This window comes from Odontesthes bonariensis, chromosome 18, assembly GCF_027942865.1.
Source record: "Odontesthes bonariensis isolate fOdoBon6 chromosome 18, fOdoBon6.hap1, whole genome shotgun sequence".
NCBI lineage: Eukaryota > Metazoa > Chordata > Actinopteri > Atheriniformes > Atherinopsidae > Odontesthes > Odontesthes bonariensis.
The window spans coordinates 4,558,688-4,573,134 of NC_134523.1; positions in this window are offsets into that span (position 1 = coordinate 4,558,688).

Sequence of the window (14,447 nt, forward strand, 5' to 3'; positions counted from 1 at the left end):
AAAGAAACTAACATCAGATACTTGTTTGCATGTTCCCCGCGACCCAGAAATGGATGAAAAAAAAAAAAGAAACAGTGGATGGGATGTAACCATGTTCTTGTTCTTTCAGTTACTACCCAAATCTAGTGACTATAATGTAGGTGGGGGTCATTATCCGTAATCCATAACGCATCTGTCCATCTCTCACTCTATCCTACCATCGCTTGTGAACAAGATACAAAGATACTTAAACTTGGGCAGAGACCCAATCCAGAAGGAGCCCTCCACCCTGTTCTGGTTCAGAACCATTTGGAGGAGCCGTCTCTCACCCTTGCTGCTTCACACTCCACAGCGACCTGCTCCAGTGCACGCTGAAGGTCATGGTTCAAGGAGGCCAACAGAACCAACATCATCTACAAAGAGCAGAAGTTCAATCCTGAGGTTCCTAAACCAGGCTCGCTCCCGTCTTCAACTGTGCCGCCAGATCCTGTCCACAAACACCTCAAACAGGAGCAGTGAAAAGAGAAGTATTTGTTCAATCACTATGGCTAACATTTCATTGGGGAAGTCTACCATGAAGAGATGCCTTTATGAATATACGCTGGATTTACCTCAAGATGTTTACCGCTGGCAATAAGGAAGGATGAGTTATGGAACATAAAAGTCCCTCAACAGCTGACGTCATAATAAGTTATGTCTGGAAGATGGGAATAGAATAGCATCGAGAAGGAAAGGAAAAGCTTGTGATTCACAGCACACAATGTCATCTGTCACATGGTGGACGCAGCATGATGGCATGAGCAAATATGGCTGCCGATGGAACTGGGTCATCGGTGTTTACTGATGACGTGACAGAAGACGGAAGCTGCCGAATGAATTTTGGACTAGATGGTCTGCTTATGCACCATCTGCTCAGATTCAGCAAAGCTTGTTGGACGGTGCTTCACCGTGCAGCAAGGCAACAACCCCAGGCAACAACCAACAAAAGCAACCCAGGAGTTGTTGTTGAAGGCAATAGGTGGGCCATCGCACAAAGGCCAAATACGTCACCAGAGTTCAACCCAGCTGAGCGGATACGAAGACAAAGTTGGTGGCAGAAAACCCCCAAAGAGGACTGTCATAAACAGCCCCGTAATAGATGGAAGGAACTATACATTTAGTCCATGGTTGACTGCAAAGAACTTGCATTCAAGTAGTACGAATAATCCTTACTTTCACTATTACTCTAAATTAGTTTTTCCAATTGCTTTTGAGTCCTGTGAATTTGGAGGAACTACGTTAATAAATTTATGCAACTTCTCAAAGGATTGTTGCTGTATTTTGTCAAGCTCCATAGCCGAATGTTGGCTCTCAGTTACATCGACTGCTTCAGCTCAAATCCATCGTCTTGGTGTACAGAGGAACAATTCTGAAAGAACTGCCCCAGATGACATCAGATTCAAATTCTACAGCATCTGACTGCATGTATGTGTATCGCACCCATAAACACACCCAGATTATAGACTTTTTAACTTGGAATGCTGTCAGGTAGTGCAAAAACACCCACATTCAGAGGGAAAGGCAGCGTAACCATTGATGTTTCAGGCATTAGATTTTTGTCTCGCAGCAAATTCCGGCAGCTTACTGGACTCTCTCTTTGTGCAGTTTGAAGACACTCCCGGAGCAGCTGTGCTTGTATTGGCTGAATGATTTGAAGCCTTCGGCCGTGCTCATTCCAACTAAGTTCTTTGGGGCTGAGGTCAGGTGACTGAGGTGGTCCCGATATGACTGACACCATGCTACCCATCTCTCCTACTTCCAAGCAGGTGCTTCTATTACCCAGAGGTGTGCTTGAAGCGTTGTCTTTCAAACATGAAAAAGCTGGAGCCTATCAAACAAGTTCCTGAAGGTAAAGCATGACACTACAAGACTCAATGGTGTCCATGTTGCCTGCAGCAAATACCCCTAAAGCATCACAGCTAAGCCGTCACCAGAGCCGTGCGTTGAAATCCTCACGTTTGTTTTCAGCAAACTGTTTGCTTGTGACATTCTTCTTCTTCTCTGGTAAGAAACTACAGTCAAGAATATCAGCCACCATCTGGACTTTCTCAGTGATGTGAACATTCATATCATTGGACGGCCCAACATGGGAATCTTCCCTTCATTACCGTCATACTCTGAATGTGGCATAGTCCCAGGAGTGTATGGAAGAGAATAAAACTAATTGTCTCGCTTAAACAACTATCTGTGCACCATGTAATTATGTACTTGGTGAAATGTTGTGAATCCATCTTTTCAAATTCTTGTTTAATGACTTTTTGCTCCGCGCAGATCCCAGGAGAGCTCAGGCAGAGGGCTTACGGTTGCACTCATTTTTCAATGCACACAGTGCTACAGTACAGACACACAGCCCCTAATTCCGACACATTTATACACAAACGCCCACGCGTAAGCATCCTGCAGGGTGTTTTGACAGTGTCAGACTTTGAGACCGACGTGGCTCTTCCATCACTCATTCCCTCAGAAGTGTTTTTCACCCCCCCTTCCCGTGCAAAACAGAATTCATGACCTGCCACCCTTTTTGCTGACTGCACACACCATCCTCTGCTTTGGTAAACGATTTTCCCGGCTATTTTAGCTGCCTCACAAAACACTTGATGACACAAGTGGCACGGAAAGAACGCAACTCAATTTGTCAGTGGTTTGTAACTTGGTAGGCTGGACAGTCCCGAAGAAAGAGGTGTTGATTGTGGGCATTTTCTGTTGAACTGACTGTTCGTGGAAGCAGCGCAGAGGGGGGTGGGTGGGTGTGTGGGTGGGTTTATTTCCTCCCTTTTGGTGATCCATTAAACGCTCCCTTTTGTCCGATTAGATTTCATCTCATCGCAGGCGTCACCTTTCAGCGAGGTGTCCTTTTGTGCGGCGGGAGAAAGGAGGTGAGAAACGAAGTGGGGAGAGGGTGCTACGCAGATGAAGATAAAGAGAAGAAGGGAAAGGTTACCTTCAGACGCAGAGGAAATTCCAGCTTCTACAATACTCTGATTGCTTCTACAGTATGACACTGTTGGTGTGTGTCTGTTCAAGTGAAGCCCCTTCTATAGCCAAATAGATTGTTTGCCCTTGAAGGAACGACACAGGAGCAGATGAAGAGGAATCTTTCTTAACATGTCCTATTTCACAGGACAAATAAAAGGAAAACACACAATGCCATGCTGTGCCCTGAATCTGTCAGGGCCTCGGTCCCCCTTCCTCCAGTCAGATAAGAATTTCCGCAAAGGGCTTGTCGCAATTTCACCGAACTGCTTGTTCTCCCTCCTGACTTATTCTTCCCATAACTCAGAGTATCTCTCGGCAACACCTTCTCAAATGAACGCAAGCAGGTTGAGATGAAATAAGCAAAGCTCACCTCTCCTCTCCTCGGAGGCTTTTTCTCTCCGCTGCGCTCGATATGTGTTTTATTTTCTATTCTCGTCTTCCACTCTGGCCCCTGTAACTTTTTCCCCTTAGTTTGCTTCTTCCACCGTCATCATCCTCCTCAGTAGGGAAGCAGACTGCGAAAAAAAAAAAAAAGGAAAAAGGCAAAGAGCCTTTCATGTCAAAGGAAATAAACCTCGTGTCTCCACCACTGGACACTGAATAGAGGATACCTTGTTAGAAGCGCTTACCCTGACATTTAGTCAGTCTCTGGAGGATTTTGCTCACATCATTTTTTAATTCCGGAGACTTCAGCCGTGTCCACACTTGGATATCAAACTTTTTCTTTGCACCTCTTATCCACATCTAATCTAGTCAGAAAAAAAACGATTTTTAAAATCTGTTTTCAGTGTATCGGTGAGTTCACGACAACTTCATGACCACTGTTGCCATAGAAACCATAACATCAAAAGCGCCTATACTGGTTTTTCTGATGTTTTCCTGAGCTTTCATTTTATGCTTGTTTTTTCTTTATTATCACGATTCGATACGACTGTTAGTAATAAAACAGACAAGTACAGAAACGTGTTACTGTCCTTCATAGCGCTCCATAACTCTGTGCACCATACAGGGAGGAAAATTTACAAAATTTAGGGGGTCACAAAAAAAGGGAATTTAATTTTTGGGACTGCAAATTCAGTTCATAATTTCAAATGATGAACATGAACTAGTTCAGTTTTAATGTGGATTGAATTTTGACCTAGTTTTGATACCATGACAGACTGCCACTCGGAAACTTCAAGGTAAGCTGTTGCCATGCTGCTTCCTTGAATCCAGATGTAATAGAAACTGGGTGAATCCAGATGTAATAGAAACTGGGTGAATCCAGATGTAATGAAGGCTGGGTGAATCCAGATGTAATAGAGACTGGGTGAATCCAGATGTAATGAAGGCTGGGTGAATCCAGATGTAATGAAGGCTGGGTGAATCCAGATGTAATGAAGGCTGGGTGAATCCAGATGTAATGAAGGCTGGGTGAATCCAGATGTAATGCAGGCTGGGTGAATCCAGATGTAATAGAGACTGGGTGAATCCAGATGTAATAGAGACTGGGTGAATCCAGATGTAATAGAGACTGGGTGAATCCAGATGTAATAGAGACTGGGTGAATCCAGATGTAATGAAGGCTGGATGAATCCAGATGTAATGAAGGCTGGGTGAATCCAGATGTAATGAAGGCTGGGTGAATCCAGATGTAATGCAGGCTGGGTGAATCCAGATGTAATGCAGGCTGGGTGAATCCAGATGTAATAGAGACTGGGTGAATCCAGATGTAATAGAGACTGGGTGAATCCAGATGTAATAGAGGGTGGGTGAATCCAGATGTAATGAAGGCTGGGTGAATCCAGATGTAATGAAGGCTGGGTGAATCCAGATGTAATGAAGGCTGGGTGAATCCAGATGTAATGAAGGCTGGGTGAATCCAGATGTAATGAAGGCTGGGTGAATCCAGATGTAATAGAAACTGGGTGAATCCAGATGTAATGAAGGCTGGGTGAGAGACTCTATGACTCTAAAATCACATTATAGACCCACTCTAAAGCATACCTTGTTTTACAGGCTACAATCTGTGCTCTAAATGTATATTATAATTCACAAATAGAACCTCAACATTTTCAAACTGCCATTTCCAAACTCATCATGACAATATTTAGTGTGATGATAATTCAGGTAATGAATGGGGTTTTTTTTTCTCATAGACTCCTGCTCAACCTGACTTTGATTTGGACCCTGATGGGCATTACAAAAAAAATGCAGGTTCGAAGCAACACTGGAAAGGTTTGTGAACTTTAAAACTACGTCCTTCTGACTTGTTTTCAAGTTGTTGTTGTTGTTATATTGTTATTATATTATGCACATTCCTGGAGCTGAAACTGTACTAGAACGCCTGGAGGCAGAGATACCGCCGTAGAAGGATTTGGTTTCCAGCCCCGGACCACATTTTCGTGGGCTTTTGATGCCGTCTTTCTGGTCTCGTCACCCTGACAACCAATTCATATCATGTATGGTTGTGCATTTGTAGGTCTCGCAGAGATGTGTTTTTATGACTGTAGGGGAGCCAAAGAACAAAGAGCTTGTCAAATTTTCTAATGTTCCTTTAAGACTAAGGGGAATTTATAACAAGATAGGTTTTAAATTTTAAATTTGGATTTCGGAAGCATGATTCCACTAAAAAACGTTTTGCTCACGGAGGAAAATCAAGGCTGAAATACATAAGAGTAGTAGTAACAGTAGAGGCTCTCTTTCCTTTCCTGAAAAAAAGTCTTCAAATGTTTAAATATGAAGTAAAGCTGGAGGGCATTACCTTGGCCTTCTGTGCAACTGTGAGGAACCTTGAAGTTATATTGGACCAGTATGTGTCCCTCAGCTCACACATAAACAAGTTTCTAATCCTTGTATTTGTTTCTTCGAGACTGGACACCTGCGGTTCCTTATTATCTGGCTGTGTCAAAAATTCTTTTCAAAGCCTCCAGTTGATCCAAAACGCTGGCTTTTGATGAGAATCAGCTGGAGAAATCATGATTTAGGACATATTGCCCTTTCTTTAGGATGACTGCTTTTTGCAAAGTAAAGGAGATTTCGGCCCTTTTAGCACCAGATATTTGAACAGTTTGTAACTTGACTTCATCTTCAGGTTCTTTTACTCTTAGTTTTAAATCAGCCATAGTGCAGGCACCTTTTGAAAGCCCCGAAAGTAGGCTATGACAGTTGGAACAGTTTTAGACCCCTATCTAACCGGCTCATTCTTTTAATTCCAGGTTGAATTCTGATTCCAGCTGCTGTGCAGTAATAGTACTATTGGATATCTGGTCTCAGTTTTAACAGATTATAAAACTGCGTGGGCGTGGGTTTAGGTCTTGGTCCAGTGATCGATTCCTCTGTTATGGATTCCAGCTCTAGTTTGGCAAACAGTTGTATGGTGTTCCTCAAGGGCCCATTGTGGGCCATCTATTATTTTCCATATAATTGTTACCACTTGATCAGATCATCAGCAAATCAACGCTGTCTTTCCATTTTTTTATGCAGATGACACACAAATGTATCAATATATCTCACCACCTCGTGTAGGCCGCTCATTTTGATGACATCAAACCGTGAATGTTTTGTAATTTCTTAAAGTTAGATAATGATGAGACTGAGGTGATGGTATTTGGACCCATGAAGCACAGAGAGTCTGCCATCCAAACACATGCGTCCCATGATTATCAGTGCACTACTGAGACAAAAAATCTGGGGGAAATGGTTCATTCTCAGCTTTTCAAAACATTTCAATAACATTCGCAAAACTGCCTAAATCCGAATAGGTCACCCTCTCATTCATGCTCTTTACCCATTTAGAGTAGTACAACTCATTATTTGCTTAGCTGACACAAAAATCATTGAACTGCCGCCACGTTGTACAAAATTTGACGGCTAAGCTTCTGACAAGGAAGAAAGTGTTAATTAAAAATGTTGACATATTTTCCATATTTCAACCTCACTGTTTACCAACGATTTCAAGAATAGCTTTTAAAATCTCCTGGCCTGTTTTTAATAATTGACTGGTCATACACAGACTTAGACAAGCAACATCTGTTTAAGCATACTTGTTGACTGAATCATGGAGACACTTTTCTCTAGCTTGAGTGGCTTTGAGAAGAAGTGACAAACTATTGCTGGGCAAAGACCATCTGCATATTCCGTAGACAGATCGCTGAATATAGAGTTATTGGCTTTCCAGTATGTGCTGGCTCTTCCCCTCTGTTCCATAAGAGTTTGGGTTTGCTGGCAGAGGACTCGTGAGATCGGAGCACGTGAGTGTGCGTCAGTTCAAAGGGGGTGCTGCTCTGCCCCACAATAGATAAGGCTCCTTCACCCGCGCGCTCAAAAGATTGAAAAGGAAAATTTTCCCCAGAAATTTTCAAAGCGGCAAACAGGATCAACAGCTTAGGCGGCTTTTTGCTTCTCAGCAACTTCCTTGTGTCTGATGTTTTTGCTTTTTTTAAGAAGGATTCTGCGTGTGTGTGTAAGAATGGGTGGTCTAGTGAGGAAATTTATTCTCCAGTGTGTCGGTGTGTAAAAGATGCCAGAATGCTGTCTTTCACTTCGCTGATGATTGTGCAGCAGCCACATGAAGTGAGAAAGTCATCCTCCCGCGCGCACGCATTCTTTGACTGTAACTCTTGCCCTTCTACCATCACACACTCGGTGACATTCACATAAACACACCCACTCTGGACATTATTGCATTAAAAAAGGCTATTACATCATGTCATCTTTTTTATGGCTGCTGCTCTGTCATACAAATGCAAATGAGACGGCAGAGATCCAGAGACCCAGCAGACGCTCAAACACCAGCAAGCTGGGGAGGAAAGCTCGCGGCTGCCAGTGCCAAAAGCCTTGTGTCCATGTGCTTCTTCTCCCTGCCTCTAATTCCACAGTCCCAGCATTGTTGGCTCGATAAAGTTGGGGTACAACAACAGTTTAGCTGCTTTGTGCCTTGTGTAAGGGATTGAACTGACTTCCTAGCTCTTCTATGTTTGCGCAGGAGGGATCTCTGAAAGCAGCAAACTCCTCAACATTGCCAAAGGCCGTAACCGGGTCGACCAGAGGAAGAGGAAGAGTGAGGAGGGGGATTCTAGCTTTTGACAGAGGACCAAACAGCTACAACAAAAAGGTCTCTGTATCAAACAGTCCAGCACCTACTTCAACTCCGCTTTAAACTTTCACAAATTAAAAAAAGTTTATGGAGTCGCTTGGAGTGGATTTTGCCCGTTTAGAAGTAGGCTTTGATGTGTAAAGTTAGCAAATGTTACCAAAATGATTGATCATAGCGCAATGCCTTTAAAGAGAATCTGCTGGTGTGGACTTACTGAAGCCCAAAATGAATTTCAAACATTTTCCCAACATCAGCAAAGGGCTACACGTGAAACAACTTGACTGACGCATCCAATGAAAGTCTAAATTTGCTGTCATGACGGCGCTGGTGGGCACTGATTCCTGTAAGCGTTATAAGAGTGCAGTCCTGCTGTTTGTTGTGCTTGTTATTGTGGGCTGCTCCATGAGCCCGTCTGTGCTGACCTCTGGCTCTATGCTCTTCTTTTCTGGCTGTGCTGTTGGCTGCTTCCACCGGAGCTTGCTATTAGAAAAAAAAAGAAGAAGGAAAAAAAAAACACCTCTGCTCCGACTTGCCCAAAGCATCAGATACATACGTGTTGAGATTTGAAGGAGATATCACATTAGTGCCTAGTGTGTGGAGGTGCCTGTGAGGGTGTGACTGACAGACATATATATGTATAGCCTGAGATATGGTCGAGCAAATCTATGAAGTTTTTATATTCCTCTTTCCCGGCAGAGATGTCCAGAAAGGTGGAAGGACTTGACACATTTTTAAGTGCACGCATGCTGAAACATGGTTGGACAGGATGTAGCTGTGATCACATTCAGCCTCCAGTCAGCTAACCATTTCCTCTCTCCTTACCTTATCTTGATGGCAGTTCCCTCTCTGTCTCCGTGTTCTCTGCCGTTCTCCCTGACATTGTGTTCTTCTAATTATTCCCATAACTGAGTTACTTTGGAGACTTCCTGTAGATGGTACTGTGCTAACAGCGAAACCTCGTCTGACCTTGGAGACGAGGCGGGGGACAACGATGGCTCATTTAAAAACGACTGTAACGGCCCTCGGTTGGTTTGTGGGAGGACAATGGAGGTGTGGGGGGGGGAGTGAGCTTGCTCTGGGGGCCTGGTTTGTCTCCCACACAGGTAATTATCACACTTATTAACTCTTCGGCTCACATCATACTCAAAACCATAAGGAAATTGTGGTGGGGGTGGAATATCTTAAGAGACTTTGTATTGCCTTAACTCACAAGGTTGATCTAGATAATAAAAGCTTAAGAAGTTTAGAGGTGACTGAACCGTTTAAGTTCGTGTGCCGTGTTTCTGGATGCTGTGTACATTTGGGCAGTTGGGTATAATAAAGTGTGGACAGTTGCCGTAACTCAACCTGTGAATGAGGGTGAATTATAACTTGTAGTTTACAGGGGAGTGAGAGGAGAGCACAAGTAGGGCCGGAAATGCCTTAAAGGGACAGTTCGCCTCTTTTGACATGAAGCTGTATGACATCCCATACTAGCAATATCATTTATGAACATTTTCTTACCCCCTGCTGCGTCCTGTGAGCCGAGTTCCAGCCTCGTTTTGCTTCTCAAAACAATATGCGTTCAAAAGAGTAATACATTTGCATCACAAAATCGTTCATTACTGCGTGCTGTGATACGAAGGGAGAGAAAATAGTGCCAAGCGATTGTGAGGTCTGACTTTTTCTGGATGAACGATTTGCTTTGTTGCCAGTTGCTTTGGCCACAAACACCTCTGTGGGGACACTTGGGGAGGGTTAGGAATTCTTTTCGCCCGTGTATCGTGCACATCAGTGAGTTTCGGTTATGTTTGTTGTCAGAAGGCAGAAACAGCGTCATTCATGTGCTCAACATTTTCAGTACTTTAGGTTTACTTATACTTCAGAATACAATATAATACAATTCCTCCCGCAATTTCTACTGTAATCTCTGTGATAATATATTGTCATCATTCCACTGTATCTTATTTTTGTACTGTTTTTCTACATAGTACTGTAACCGGTATGAACCCTCTGCGTTGTGTTAATGTTAGAACAAATGGAGACCACACCGCTGCTCTTTCGAAGGTCTTTATTTTCTTCCACCTTTCCTCACTGAACATCAGAAAAAAGAGGAAGAGTTTAGGCGGGACCGTGTCTTTTGTCACAGATGTTGCTCCCCCATAAAAGACTGTACAGAAACCGAAAAAGAAAACAAAAGTTCCACCTGACTAGTCTTATAAATGTCAAAAAAACAATTAAAAACAATAATTTTGTGGAATTATACACAAGCCAATTTAACCCTTGTTACAGTACTTCACACAGATTTTCTCCTTTTATTGTTTTTACTTGATTGTTTATACCTGTCCTTATTTAATTTAACATATGTCCTTAATGTCCTTGTGCCTACATGCAGTCGTAACGTAAACCGTTTCCCTCTGGATTAATAAAGTGCTCATATGCTGGCTCAGAGTTTGATAACATCAGCTGCCCCATCACACTCGCTGGATAAATCCCGTAAATGCCAAAATCCTGTTTCTAGTTGGTTTTAGGCTTAAGTTGGTCTAGCTGATAGCTGAAATTAAGTAACAGACACATTTTTTTTTTATCACTTACCTTGTAGTCTGAGGAATCCATCATTTCCATTCTGATTCTCCCTCCTGCTGACAAAGGAAGAATCTTAATGACTGCAAGAAGTTGCAACAAAGCATTGCACGGTTTTGTTCTGTCACGTGTCTGCAGATTTATATTTGCTTCCAGCCACATGTGTCTACCTGCGCTCTTCAGTTGACTTTACATTGAAACATGCCATCCCCACAGTTCACTTGGTGTGTGGTCTGAACACGCTGTAAGAACTTAAAATAATCTGAAGTCATAGAAATGAATTAAAAAGCAGTTACAATTCATTACAGAGCTCTGTGTTCTGGCATAATTTAGCATCTCCAATGGTGAAAATTGGCTTTGTTCTTAGCTCTGTACTTTTCCACGATGCACACGATATATGACCTCAAATGATCCAAGCATAGTGACACAGACACACACACAGTTTGGCTTATCCAGAGAATATGACGAAGCATGTTGATCATACTCAGTCGAGTGTAAGTCCAACCTATGTGAAATAATGAGTTATATAAATACGAAATGTACCCAGGAAAACGGGGCTCGGTCTGACGGATTTCCTGCGGGAGCTCCGTTCCACTGAGCCCAGCGCTGATATACTTCACGTGTGACCACCAATAAATACTTTATTAGGGACCGAGCAGTGAAACTGCAAGGACCCTATTGTATCTGTAAGGTTTCTTCTTTCTTTCTTCTTATTCTTTGCAAAAGGTGCTCGAAAACTCAGGACATTTTGCGAGCGCCACCTGCCAGTCGACGACATGAAAGAATCTAAACGTTATATTTTTGGGAGTCCCTCATAGACTCTGTAGCGCCCCCTACAATGCTTCAAAATGGTCCCCGCATTGGGGTTAGTTTTGCGTGGGACGACAAAATTCGGTACACTCATTCATCATGCCCAGACGCACAAAAAAGTCTCATGCCGCCATGGTCCCACTCCGCAGGAAGGCGGCCATTTTGGATGGAACGTGAGTTTTCGTGCCATTTTTGACCGATTCCACGCCTTGCATATGATCGAACTTGTCCTACAGATTTAATGCTACAGACTTCAAACTTGGCCAGGTTACTCTTAAGACATGGGGGGAAAAATTCATGGAGAAACTTTTTCAAAACTTAAAGGGCGTTGCCGTGGCGATGCCTCAAAGTTTGATGATTCGCCATCACTCGCCACAAAACATTAAGTTGCTTATAACTCCCACATATATTATCCAACCTGTCCCAAACTCCATACGGTGAATGCTGGACCCAGCATGAACGCGCACATATAATCATAGTGACATCCATCTTTAGCGCCACCTGCTGGTGGTTGGAAACATCTTTTTTTTCCCACACATCGCATTTGATCGAACTCCTACTACAGATTTAATGCTACAGGCTTCAAACTTGGCCAGGTTACTCTTAAGGCATGGGGGAAAAAAAATCATGGAGAAACTTTTCCAAACTATGAACGGTGTGGGCGTGGCCAGGCGGTGAAAATCTTGTGATGGCGTTAGTGATTTGAAAGCCTTATCATCATTGCGAGGTCATGAAACTTGGCACACACGTCCACCCTGTTGACCTCGTACGTATGTAAAGGGTATCGTGTGTGGGCGGAGCAAAGTGGCTCAGTGGCGCCCCCTAGAAATTTTCAAAACCCCTCCACATTGGGGTTATTATGTGCTTGTACGTACGCAGAGAGTATGTACACATCTTGGTCCCGCATACAGCTGCTTGCAGCTTTCTAGTTTAACTTGAGATTGCTCCGGCTTGTTCATGAGCTTCCAATGAAAGAATCGAGCTAACACACACAGTCAGTGCATTCAAACAATCTTTCCCCTCTCTTACACCATTTGGTGAATATTTAATGACATTTCCAGCAACATGCAGTGGACTTTACTGAGCTGCCGTTTCTGAATAAAGAAAGAAGCGGAAAGCACAGAGCACTGCAATAGAAAGAAAAAAAAGAAGAAAAGCTTGATGGTCTGACCTCCCTGCTGTAGGATACACTGCAGATGGCTGAGGGAGTGCATCGAGAATGCGGAGCTGCCGACGCCCAAGGCCACATCAGACCTCATCAGGCCAGCTGTCCAGATCCAGGTGTTGTTTGAGCCGAGAGGGCTCACTCTCCTCTTCGCCCACTGCTTGTGTAAGAGGGAATTTTTGTTGGGCATTTGTGTGCATTGTTTGTGGGTTTTTTTGTGTGTGTGTTTGGGGTGCTTTTACCAGAGGCCCAACAAATTTGACTCGACAGTCAAGGAGCAACTTGTAACCTTGACGTGAGGAAAGGGTCGAGCCTGCCAAACAATAAGATTAACCAAAACGACAAGAAAGAGCCGTGGTTCATGATATGTAAGAAGACGGAACGGGGGAAAAAAGCCCGCCCAAGGGTTCTGATTGATGGCCCCTTTGTTGTTTGTGTCAGCTTGCCTCCACCAACAAATCATAAGGAGTATGATTTCTTTGTCTTCATGGTGAGTTGAGCTGCCCAGTGAGAAACAAAACTATGTTTCAAATTAGCAGGTATGAGCAGGATTTCCTGCTGTAGGGTCATCGGTGGGCTAAATGTAAAGATACAATAAATCTCAGTGGGGCAATTTATGGCTAGTAATTAGATGAGAAGTGGATCTTATTTTAAACAGATGTTTGGAATCATAGTTTGGTACAAAAGTGGTATTTACGAAAGAGATAATCGTTTAGTTAAAAAGATGGGCAGAAGATGTAGTTTATAACTGAGCAGACTGGAAAGGGATTTGAATATTTCCTCCCACTCCAGTCCGTAATGTCATGAAATCATTCAGGGAATCTGGAGGAAGTTCAGTGCGTAAAGAGCAAGAGCTCAGAGTCTAAGTCCAAGGTGGACACCCCTAATCTCTGATCCCTCAGACAGCACTGTATCAAAAACCATCATTCATCAGTCGATTATATAACCACACATGCAACAAAACGTTTGTCAAGCATTATAATACAGAGTCATATTCACAACACTGAAAACGTTTCTGAGCAAAATAGAAGGTAACCTTGTGGTGTCAACTTTTTTGGACTGAGGCATTTAGGATGGACCACAGGGTGGAAATCTGAACTGTGGACAGACAGTTATAAACCAAAAGTAAGAGACAGGCTCTGTTATGGTGTGGAGCTGTAACACTTTTGTGACAGTGACAGCTCAAATGTCAATTTCATTTACTCATTTATTTCTGCTCTCAAAATTCCATCTGGGGTGTTTTACCTCAGCAAGGATGAGTATGACTCTTATTTCCCCACACACACCTATACCTCAGCTGGCTGTGTGTGATCACAAATCTTTGTGTTTTCACAAAATTGTGTTTTTTTTTTTCCTTTCTTGATTTAAAAAAAAAAAAATTTGTACGGCGAACACACACACACACACGTACATGCATTCATTTACACAGCCTCACACGCGCTCAGAGCTCGATCAAAGGCACCCCTGAAAACAAGCTCAATAGCAGGATTTCTCTCCTCTTTTACTCCTCATTTTTACCCAAAAAGAATGGCTGCTTTGAAGAAGCACAACAAAAGAGGGGTATATCATTTACAATCATTAAAAACTCAATGTGGGATGAATTGAGGCTGCATTCACATAAATGCCCTTGAAGGTAAAAAGCAGGTGAAGGAAAAGAAAGAAACATCTCAGTCGTCTTTCCAGGGCTTTGACGGCTAAGAAAGGCCTCTGATCTCCATCTGCAGCCAGCCTTTCAAGGCCTAAATGCATTTCTGATTATTAGAAACTCAAACCAAATGCTAAATCCTGTTTTGGTTTCAGAGATTATTCAGACTATTTGTGCTTTCTAAGCCCTTTTCA